A 12,216-nucleotide genomic window follows, 5' to 3' on the forward strand; every position below is an offset into this window, starting at 1 on the left:
GTCATAAAAATATTATTAGAAATATTATTAGATAAGTATATTATAAAGCTACTTATCTAATAATATTTTATTATCCAGGACAAATCTGTTACCACCATGTAACAGATACAGAAATGGAAGCATATGGAGGTTAACTTGCTCATGGTCAGTTACTAAATGGTGGAGGTAGGTGTCATAACCAGGTAGAATGGCTTTAAAGCAGTGCTTTTAACTGTAGTGATTCATTAATATTAATATAACACATTGATATTAATATAGTAATAGATATATAAACAATTGACAGATAATTTGATAGATGATCGTGGCCAAGTGTGCTGTTTAAAAAATGTTTTTATTGATATATAATAGTTGTACATATTTTTTGGGTATATGTGGTATAATGATCACTGATCCCTGGTCATTGGAATGTCCACAAGTCTGCCATGGGTTTCTCAATTCATTTTTTCTCTTCGTGGCTGCTTGGCTCAAACTACGCTTCCTAGCATCCCTTTCAGTGAAATGTAGTCAGGTGACCAGATACATCAGTGGAACAGGACTTCTCTATGCCATGGTTAATAAGCAGTATCCAGTCCTGGACTTCGCCTGTTTCCTCCCACTGATTGGATATGGTTGACAACTGGGTTTGCCTCAGAAGCATCATGTTGAGGTAGAGCCACCCACCTCTCCCACCCCAGCCTGGTTCCCATGATGCTTTTATGAAGCAGAGGCCACCTACCTGCCTTGCACTGTTCTGGGAAAGAGTCATCAATTTCCTGGCCCTTTACGTGGTTGAATTGTTGAGTCTCTGTTATGGAGCCCTTACTTCAACTAATATAGTGACTTTTTCCCCCCTTTCATAGAATCAAAGAATTTTTGCCTTTAAAGGTAATCCAGACTAACTTTTGAATTTATCACCTGATAGAGCACATGCTGAAGACCTTTAGTTGTAGATCGCTGACTTCCTACTGAGTCTGCCTATTCTATGTTTAAAAGCTCTATTATTAGAATGGTTTCTGAAGTTTAAATTCTAAGCTAAAATGCAATTCATATGCATGGTTCCAGTGCTCCCTGAGGCCATATAAAACAATTGTGATTCCCTGCCCTACATCAAGAGCCTTCCATTCTCTGAAAACAATAGTCATGTCCCATGGATGCTCTCCTGGGCTAAACGTTCTCCATTCCTTCAAGCTTTCTTGTGACATTGTTTTCAGATCTGTGTACCTACTTCTGACTGTACTCCTGGCTGTCTGTGGTCCTTGAAACATAGTGATTCAAGACAAATGCCAAACTATGCTACACGTGGTGTGCCCAATTTGGAAAACAACAGAATAATCACGTCTTATTTTCTTTTCCATGCTTATTTTCATTCATCTTGATGTAAATTCAACAAACTTTCTGTGTGTTTCATGATCTTCAGAACTTGCAGATCAGAATATGGTTTCAGTATATTCTAGGCATGGCTGATTTACTTTGATCCTTCTGAGGCCTGCACTGCCTGATTGTACAGTCTGGGGGAAACTGATTTTGGGACACAAGTTCAGAACTTCCCAAATATCCCTCTTTAATCCCACACTGTGCCATTTAGTTCCCACACTATCCAGGCAACACTGCTCCCGCTCGATCCTGCCATCTGATATTTTTTCCCAGGAAGATGATTGAACAGTAGAAAGAGTTTTGACAGAGAGCCTCTAGAAAATAATAAATAAGTTTAATTTGTCATTCACAAACCCCAACACTGGCAAGCCACATATCACATCATTTATCACCAACCTAGTATTTAGTTTATGTGCACAAAAACAATTTAAATACCAGAGATGACTTAGTTGACCTTGGAAACTATGTTACTATTATCATATTTAGTGATTGGGTATTTAAAAAAAAGTCATGCCTTATACAATAGAACACCTTTAAGTCTCTAACTTAGGTTTGAATAATTTCCTGATAGGTAGTAAAGGAAACAGTTCAGTTAATCAAAATTAAAGATACTTTAGAGAGTCTGAATGGAATAAATGGATGTGGCATATGAGGGTATTAAAAGTGTCCACAGAAGAAAGAACCCTTTGAGGTTTCTCCTGGAAACACTAATTTCCTGTATACTCTCCCTCTTCAAGTTTATCTCTATAATCTATTTCATCCCACTGTATGTTACTCTTTCTCTCCATCTCCTGTTTCTCATCTCCTCTCTCTCTCTCACTCACACACACACACACAGAAACAAGGATGGCCAGAAGGTTGTTTTGCATGGCTACTTTCTCCATACATTTTCAGCTTTGCTTTTAGTTGTCCTTGGTGTTTCTGGTTAGTATCCCCTTGTAACTCCTGTAACCACTGCCTGTTCAGATCTGGCCCTGATGATCTTCATCTGGCCAGGTCATTTCTTGGCTTCCTAGTAGAGTAGAGGTTGATGTCTTCATTTCTGACATGCACAGACATTTTATAGACTAGTCACCTTCCCTGGAACTACCTGGGAGTCGAGAAGATTCAGTAGTTCAGTTACCAAGACTGAGAAAGCACAAGAAATAGACAAAAAGACCCAATATTCTATTATTTCCAGGAAAACTGAGGAGCGATTGGTATAGGAACAAGGTGAGATAGGTGCTTTTGGTCAGGGGCTGCAGGCATATATGTTCTGCGAGGACAAGTGTCAGTTGGCTGAAGCTGCTGTAACAAAATACCATAAACTGTGTGGCTTCAACAACAGCTATTTATTTCTCCCAGTTCCAGAGACTGGGAAGTCCAAGATCAAGGTGCCAGCCCATTTGGTTCCTGGTGAGGGCTCTCTTTCTAGCTTGCAGATGGGCACCTTCTCGCTGTGTCCTCGTGTGGTGGAGAAACACACAGCTCTAGCCTTTTCCCCTTCTTAAGCACTAATCCTATCATACAGCTTCCACCCTCATGGCCTCATCTGACCCTATTCCCAAAGGGCACACCTCTTGGCAGCCTCACAGTGAAGTCACATCTTCAACATAAATTTTTGGGACCACAAACATTCAGTCCATAAACACAAGAAAAGTAGACCTGCTCTTTTTACATCCCAACTTGGAGTTCCAGCTCTGCCACTTACTAGCAAGAAATGCTAATCCTCCAAACCTCAATTTCTCCCTCTATAAAATGGGGCTATGAGAATTTATGTTGGAGGTCTTTGGGATGTTTAAATGCTCAGGACATGTCACTTCCCATCTCCTTCCCTTAGAAGCTAGATCACACTTATGTTCATTATTTGCCTTTGAGTAATAAGATCTACTTTGCCAGGTTAGGCTTATCAGCATTAAACTGGAAGAGTTTTGAGGCCAAGTGTGTGGATAAAAAAAAAAAAACACTATCTTCCCAATGAAGCTAATTAGAGAAGAGCGCAGACAGCTCAGTTCCTCTGTACATGCAGTCTCTCAGTATCCACTTACTATCCTCTTAAGTCTTATCAGTGATTTCATAAATACAATAAATCAGTGATAGGAAATTTGAGTGCAAATCCCCCCCCAACCCTGTCCCACTACTAACAAGTTGGGTGTGAATGAAAACTGGGCTTTGTAAGTGCCAGGAACAGTCCATGATGACTATGTGATGTCCTTAGTAAAGATTTGTCTATTGAACATATATTTACTTAGAACCTCCATGTGCTGCATTTTAATGTGGAGGCTGGAGTCACAGTTTCAATGGTGAGTAACATAGGGCGCCGTGGCTTCATTCATGCTGTTCTCTCTGCCTTGAATATCCTTCCTCCTGACCCTCTTGTCTGCCTGGAAAACTGCTATCCAAAATTGTTTACATATCATATTCTGTCTGATGCCTTCCTCATTGCTAATTGCTCCCTCCTGTGAGTTCTCATGCTGTTTGCTCACAGTTTCATTTTAACATTGATCACACTAGGTAGTAATGATTTATTACACAGGTCTCGACTCCTGTACAGTAGGGACTGTACCTTAATAATTATCCTTTTGAGACCTTGTATGGGTCTCAATAAACATAGTGCTCAGTGAATGAATGAGTGAAAGAATGGCAAACAAATCTCTGTCCTAGAGAACTCCGGTTCTGGTAGGGCAAGAGCATTTATTTCATATAGATTCTACAACAAAATAAATGGCAAGTTTTATTATGCACATTTTACAGATGGGAAAACTGAGTCTTGCAGAGGTTAAAAAATCTTGCTAATTACTCACACAGTGAGTAATTAGAGGATTGGGGATTAAAACTGAAGCCATTATTCTTCCCACTTCTCCATGTACACAATTAACTGTGATAAACTGATCTGAGGATTCTGGTAGCCACGTAACCTATGATAAAATCCACATTCTGCAGAATTGAGTATCATAAGAAGGTTGTAGGTTCTCCCACGTCTGGGATAGATGGAGGAGGCTCAGAATGGAAATTAAGGAGGCGATGGCCTCTCACTGATCAGAAATTAATTGAGACTCAGATGGGACTTGGGATTACCTGAAGCAAGGCCATCCAATTCCTGAGGCCAGCTCTGCCAAATTCATCTCCCCCCTTCCCCCAGGGGTGAGGGCAGCCTAAGAGACCTGAGAAGGAAGGAGAGATCATATTAAATCCAGAGTATCTATTTGGTAGAGTGGAAATGCCCTGATGTTTGATCCCATTTACTTGAGTAAGACTTTATATCCAGGCATCTCAGGTTTTAAATTACATGTCAGAGGCAATTTTGCTCTCTGGATGTGACATGCAGGGTTGTCCTTCAAGCAAGCCAATATGAGCTTAGTGCTCAGCCTCTCCCTGTCTCCACGAAGGGAGGCTTCCTGGTTTCATTCATTCCGTAAACCTTTGCTGAGCATCTCAGCAGGGCCAGGCCCTATAGTAAGGCTTGGGCATATAGACAGGAAAAAGACATGATCCTTGGTCTTAAGAGGCTCTTACATGATCATGCTAATGGCTACTATTAATCTGTCCATTCCTTCAACATATATTTGTGGGGTGCTTACTCTCTGCGAGGCACTGGATCAGGCACTTGGGATCCATCAGGGAACAGGATAAAAAGCACTGCCCTGCAGCAGTTTATATCCTAACGGGGAGACAGGGACAGTAAATAACAAACATAATAAATAAGTTAGATAATATGCTTGAATGTGATGAATGAAAACGAAAATAAAAGGACGGGGTTGGAGAAATTGGAGTGCTGAGAGTGACAGAGAGGGTTGCAATTGTGAATAGGGTGGTAGGACGACATCTTGTAGCTGATGGTAGAAGGAAAATGTGAAAGGGGCAGAATGAACCACCGTGATATCTGGGGAAAGTGAAGCAGAAGGAACAGCTCTCACAAAGGAGCCTGGATGGAGTGTGCCTGGTGTGTTTTGAGACACAGCAAGGAGGCCCCTGTGGCTGGAGCGGAGTGAATGAAGGAGAACGTAAGAGAGGAGATTAAGACAAAATGGGGATGGGCACAGCCTGTGAGCCCCTGCAGGCCACCTCCAGGCTGTGGCTTTGACTCTGGGTGAAAGGGGAACACAGACATGCTCTTCCTTACAAGGGGAGAGCATCACTCTCAAATTCCACCACAGGTCGGGGCAGAGAACAGGGAAGAGGCTGTTGTATGCTCCAGGTGAGAGACAACATTGACTAGGTTAACTTGGGGCTGTGGAGGTGGTGAGAGGCGGTCAGACTATGGGGCTGCAGTCATCATGCTGTGCAATTGATCTCAAAAATGCATTTCTTCTGTCTAACCGAAATTTTGTAGTCTTTGATGTTTGTCATTGAATTCTTAACATAACCCCAAGAGATAATATTTTTCTTTGTTACTGATGAGGAAACTAGGGTTAGTTTCAGGCAACTTGCCCAAGGTCATGCTCCTAATCAATTGTAGAGCTGGGTCTCAAGCTCAGTGTCCTTCTGGGATGAATGGTACCATTGGTTGACCAGCCTGCATTGTACTGCATCGACTGCCAAGCTGTGCTGGGACACAATTTTGGGGGCAGAGGCAGGATTTTTCTGGTAGTGACAGTGCATTTGAAATCTGGAGGGTTAAAGAAGCACATCCCATTAGAGTGGGTAGGTGAGCATGAGTACTTGATTCCAAAGGAATCCCAGGCTCTGCATCAGAGTTAAGGAGAGTTGGAATCAGAACCAGAGAGTGATAGAGGCAGGAAAGGAAACCAGGGTGTGTGGATGCCTCCAGGATATTCTGGTCTTCGTAACCCAGCCTCTTGCCCCTCTGTCCTCATAAACCTTCCAGGGCTACATTGGTGAGTGTGATACACAGAGTTAGACATTTTATTTTAAATTATTTTCTATATAATCCCATTGGGAGGTCAGCAAAATAGTGTTTGCAGGTTTGAGAAGATTTCCCAGAAGGAAGGGTGTTTTCCAGAGCCCATTGTATGCAATAGGCAGTTAATAGGAACCCAGTGAGACTCTGAGGGCCCCTAGCCCAGAGCAGGTAAGTAATAAACGGTAAAATAAATGTCCTGTCCACATCTCCGTGCCTTTCTCAGCTTTGGATACTTGTTTCCATGGTAGGGAACTTCTTGTTTTGATCTTATTTCTGAACACGAGGAATCGAGCGGAGCAAGGATGGAGCACCCCAGAAAGCTTTCGTGGCCAGTCCTATTTATAGAATTTTCAAGGTAAAAGGACACTAAATTACAGTTCTCAGCTGATGCATTAATCTCTCCCAGCAATCCTGACATATAGCCTCTTCTTGCATGCTTTCAGTGATTAGACCACTGATGGAGAAGGGATAGTTTACAGTTAAAAGCAAATAAGCTTTGGAATTAGATAGATATGGGAAAAAATCCTACCACCATTCAATACCTGAATCTCTTAATTTTTTAACAAGTTCCTTGATTTTTGGAGCCTTAAATCTCCCATCTGTGAAATAGAAATGACTTCCCTTTCTAGTAGGTTGTTGTAAGGATCAAGCCAGGCAGAATAGTTATATGGTCAAAAAGCCTGAGCTGAAGGCAGACTGCCTGAGTTCAAATCGCTCTTATGCTCAAAACCTGAATATTTCCAAGCAATTTACCTAAACTCTCTTAGGTCTCATGTTGTTTACTCTAAAATGAAAGTCAGAATACGGTATTACCAACCTCATAAGCAGGCTGGGCTGCTGCCAGTTAATACATCACCTGGATATGCATTAGCCAAAGGTTTTCCTTCCTCCAAGTGGACACAGCTCCACACCTGGACTCATGATTTGGCAAGAAGCATGCCTCTCAGCCAAGTGGACCCTTTCTGCAGAACATGCCTGCATAACAGTTCGCAGTGACCCTGCTCATGGTGTTATCGCCCTGATTAATTCCTGTGAGCCACCAGAACATTGTCTGATGCCTATAATAAACATTCAACATTAGTAGTTATAATCATGTAAAAGTATCATCTCCTAAGACAGTCCATTTTATTGTTGGAGAGCTTGGACTATTTTGACCCTCTATTGTGAGACGAAATCCATCATCTTCTAACCAGCTGATTTTCACGTCATGCTCTGTGGCTTCATAGATGAAGTCTAAGCTCTCTTCTGCAACATCACCAGCGACACCGTTCTCGTAGAAAATTGGTTACTGAAAGGTCCTCAATTCTCCACCTCTCTCTGTATCTATGGCCTTTGCCATTGGACTTTGCATCTCCTTTGGTCAAGCGTTAGAATCTACTTTCTCTTCTCTTGAATCTGGGTTGACATTGTGACTTAGCCTTTTGTGCTTCCATTCTGTCTTGGAACTTTGCCACCACCATGTATGTGAACAAGCCCAAGCTAGCCTCCTGGGTGATAGTGGACACAGTGGCCACATACCTCCATTGCTTCATTGATAGCCAGGCAGATGCCAAACATGTGAGTGAAAGGATTCTAGACCAGCTATTCCCCAACTGACTCACTAGATGACCACAGACACAACAGCAAGACCAGCCGAGATTAGCCGAGTCTGGCTCACAGTCTTGTGAATGAAAATCAACAATTACTGTTGCATGCCTCTGAAGTTTGGGGGTTATTTGTTATGCTGAAATACTGGGGCACTAGATAACTGATACAGGTCTGGACTCATTGGTGGCTGTGTCCAGACTGTGTCCTTACTGCAGATGGAATTCAATCTAGTCCCTGTGATTAATACTTTCCTTTCTCTACGTCCCGCTGCCCACCTAGCTCTGCCCTATCCCTGTGGCTAAAGTGATCATTTCCTCCTGACAATTCTTTCCCTGCCACCTCCTGGATGAGACGGGGGACATGACATGCTCTGGAGAAACACAGCACTGGCCCTGGGGCTTTCTCTTGGCTGGTCTCAATTTCAAAGGACATTTGATTCGGGCACTGCCACACACAGTGCTCAGCTTAATGACATCTCAGTGCTCCCACTGGAAAAAACCCTGGTTTTTCCGAGGGTATATAACTTAGCTATTATGACTCACTCTAGGGTAAAACTGGGCAAACAAGCCGCCTTGCCCAAAGGCAATTTTGATTTTTAAATTATGAAATAAATCATCCTGAGCTTTTATGTTTTTGGGGGGTTGGTTTGTGTTGTGTTTTTCTCTCTTGCTCCAAACTTCCACTGTAGCTTTCTGGCCTTCGGATTATTTTTCACTTGGCTCTCTTCTCACCCGAACTGTATTTGCTTTGTAAAATGACAAATCACCTCTGTATGCTCCAGGCCAGAACCTGTGCCGGAAGAGCATATGGGCACAGAAGAAGTCAGAAGTAAAGCAACAGAGGTTAGCTTCACTTCATCAGTGGAGCTCAGGGTTCAGCGGGTAGAAGAAAAGGAAGAATTCTCAAGCCATGTAGGTGCAAGGACCGGGTTTGAATACACACTTGCCTGATGCTTAAGTCCCTGCTGTGGTCGATCTGTTTTTCTTCTTATGCCTGGGTATCAGTTTCCTCGTTTAAAACATCTCTCTAGAGTTGTGAAGGGCAAATGTCTTAAATCTGCAGTTCCCAACCTGTGTGTCAGACACTTCTCTGTAGCTATGGGTTTATTATTTAGAGGTCTACAGTTGTCTGTAGAATAGATAGATCTGATATCTCACAAATTCACATGTTCATTTTTAAGAAATGTATCGAGAATCACCAATGCACATGTAAGATACATATCTAATTAATAGGCATAAATTCCTTTAAAGCATCTCCACATTCATCATAGCTTGTAGCCATTAAATACCTTAATGGTTAGTGAGTATTAAGTACATCACATCTATCATTGGGGAAGAAATTGGTTACATTTTATTCTAGATTATGTGTGAAGGAGTCTCTGCACATGAAACCTTCAGGAAGCAATGTTCAGATATGAAAGGAGTAAGGGTGCCTGAACATTTGGGCATGGGGAATGCATGTAGGACAAAGTATTTTCCTCTTGAGGATATTGACCAGGTTTGTGGCTAGCAATTAAGGTGGGTGTAAAGGCTGCAGGCCTAGGAAAGCACTAGCAAAATAGTCAACGGCAGGATCCTGATTGCCTGGGAACCACAGCCTCCAACCATAATTATGGTGACAGCTATCCATGCTGAGGAAGACAAGTAGCAGTCCAAAACAGGACACAGAACTGGGAGAAGGTGACACTTTAGCTACTCATTGGAAATTGCCTGTACTGAAGGAGGGACACATTTCCCAGAGGGCTATGGTTTAAGCAGACATCTCTGCAGAATGTGCATCCTCAGCCAGTCTGCTGTCACCTCACTCATAAACACTTGAACCTCCCTCTCCACATCCTTCCATGATCCCAACCAGGCATCAGCATGCTGATCTCTCACACCCTCTGCTTCCCAGTCTCCAGGAATCATTTCCTCACCCAATGTCAGCCATCCACCATTATGACCCTGCTGTTTCCCGAAGCAGAAATTTAAATTTTTAACAGCTCACTTCCCAACCACATGAACCTCCAGTCATTTCTGTTCTCATTCACGCTCTCTTCTTGGAGCCCTCTAATCTTTGACCTTCCACTTTCTTCCTATCCATCAACCTCATCTTGCCTTTCTCTCCTTTTCAAGCCTAGCCCACATGACCCCTTGCTTTGATCTCTCTCTTGCCAATATTTTTAATTTCCTATCCTCATTCTCTTCCTATCTCATCAGCTTATCAAGACCTCCACCTGGGATCACCCATTATCCCACCCTTTCCAATTCTGAGCTGACATCACCTCTGGGTATATATCAGTGAACCACAGACTCGGCCAACAGAAAACCATGGAGAAGAGATCTTGTTATCATTACTGAAATTGTGATTTTAAATGGAAAGTTTATTTTCAGCCAAGAAAAAGCTGGTGAGAGAGAAGCAAATGAACCGAGTATTTGTTTATGTACTTCACATTACAAGGCTGGTTAAATGATTTCATTCATTAGTAATTAGTCTATTCAACAGCACTGTGAAGTAAGTATTATTGCTCTCATTGTTTATATTAATCAGAGTAATACTAGGAATAGTGCTAATAATGGTAACTTGCATTTCTTGCGTATTTCCCAGGTGCTAGGATCTGTGAACACCAATGTAAATTTCACTCGGATTTGATTTTCAAGTACAGATGAGGAAATTAATGCTCAGTAAGTCCACATGACTTGCTATTGTCAGACAGCCTGGGCTTGGCCATCTGATTAAAAAAACAGTGGGCTTTGCATAATGCTAAGCTGCTATAGATCACGGGGCCAGATTGGAGAAGAAATATGAAATATTTGCAAATGTGAACCTGACAGAGCCAATTCTTCAAGATGAATCCCAAGAGCCTAACTGAGCCTAAATTTAAAATAGTCAAGCAGTTATTTGCTAATTAGACTAGGTCACACATATCTTTTAGTTCCTGGAAAACTCATTCCTCTGGTTTAACCTTGGAACCTTCAGAAATCTCAGAGGTCTACTTTGAGAACCAATCAGAGCTCATCTGCCTTGGCCAATCGGGGATCAGCTATATTAACCAATCAGAACTAAGCAAGTTTGAATGCTTCATTTGCATAAATGAACCTGATGGGGAAACTGGGTGTTTTTTCTCTGTAAAAGCAAACACCCAGTTTTGGGGGGGGGGGGCGTCCAATATGGCCAAATAGGAGCAGCTCCAGCCTCCAGCTCCCAGCGTGAGTGACATCGAAGATGGGTGATATCTGCATTTTCAACTGAGGTACCGGGTTCATCTCACTGGGGCATGTTGGGCAGTTGGTGCTGGTCAGCAGGTGCAGCCCAACCAGCGAGAGCTGAAGCAGAGCAAGGCATCGCCTCACCTGGGAAGCGCAAGGGGGAAGGGAATTCCTTTTCCTAGCCAAGGGAAACTGAGACACATAACACCTGGAAAATTGAGTAGCTCCCACCCTAATACTGTGCTTTACCAAGGGTCTTAGCAAATGGCACACCAGGAGATTATATCCCACACCTGGCCCAGAGGTTCCCATGCCCACGGAGCCTCCCTCATTGCTAGCACAGCAGTCTGAGATCTAACTGCAAGGCAGCAGCAAGGCTAGGGGAGGGGCACTGCCATTGCTGAGGCTTAAGTTGGTAAACAAAGCCTCCGGGAAGCTTGAACTGGGTGGAGCCCACAGCAGCTCAAGGAGGCCTGCCTGCCTCTGTAGACTCCACCTCTGGGGACAGGGCATAGCTAAACAAAAAGCAGCAGAAACCTCTGCAGATGTAAACGTCCCTGACAACTTTGAAGAGAGCAGTGGTTCTCCCAGCATGGAGGTTGAGATCTGAGAACAGACATACTGCTTGCTCAAGTGGGTCCCTGACCCCTGAGTAGCCTAACTGGGAGACATCCCCCACTAGGTGCAGACCGACACCTCACACCTCGCACAGCTGGGTACATCCCTGAGACGAAGCTTCCAGAGCAAGAATCAGCAGCACTCGCTGTTCAGCAATATTGTATCTTCTGCAGCCTCCGCTGCTGATACCCAGGCAAACAGGGTCTGGAGTGGACCTCAAGCAAACTCCAGCAAACCTGCAGCTGAGGGTCCTGAGTGTTAGAAGGAAAAATAACAAACAGAAAGGTCACCCACACTAAAACCCCATCAGTATGGCACCATCATCAAAGACCAAAGGCAGATAAAACCACAAAAATGGGGAAAAAGCAGTGCAGAAAAGCTGGAAATTCAAAAAATCCGAGTGTATTTCCCCCTCCAAAGGAATGCAGCTCATCACCAGAACGGAACAAAACTGAATGGAGAATGACTTTGATGGGTTGAGAGAAGAAGCCTTCAGTTGATCAAACTTCTCAGAGCTAAAGGAGGAATTACGTACCCAGCGCAAAGAAACTAAAAACTTGAAAAAAGAATGGATGAATGGATAATTAGAATGACCAAGGCAGAGAAGTCCATAAACGAAGTGATAGA

This window comes from Colobus angolensis, unplaced genomic scaffold (genome assembly GCF_000951035.1).
Source record: "Colobus angolensis palliatus isolate OR3802 unplaced genomic scaffold, Cang.pa_1.0 Scaffold173, whole genome shotgun sequence".
Taxonomy (NCBI): Eukaryota; Metazoa; Chordata; class Mammalia; order Primates; family Cercopithecidae; genus Colobus; species Colobus angolensis.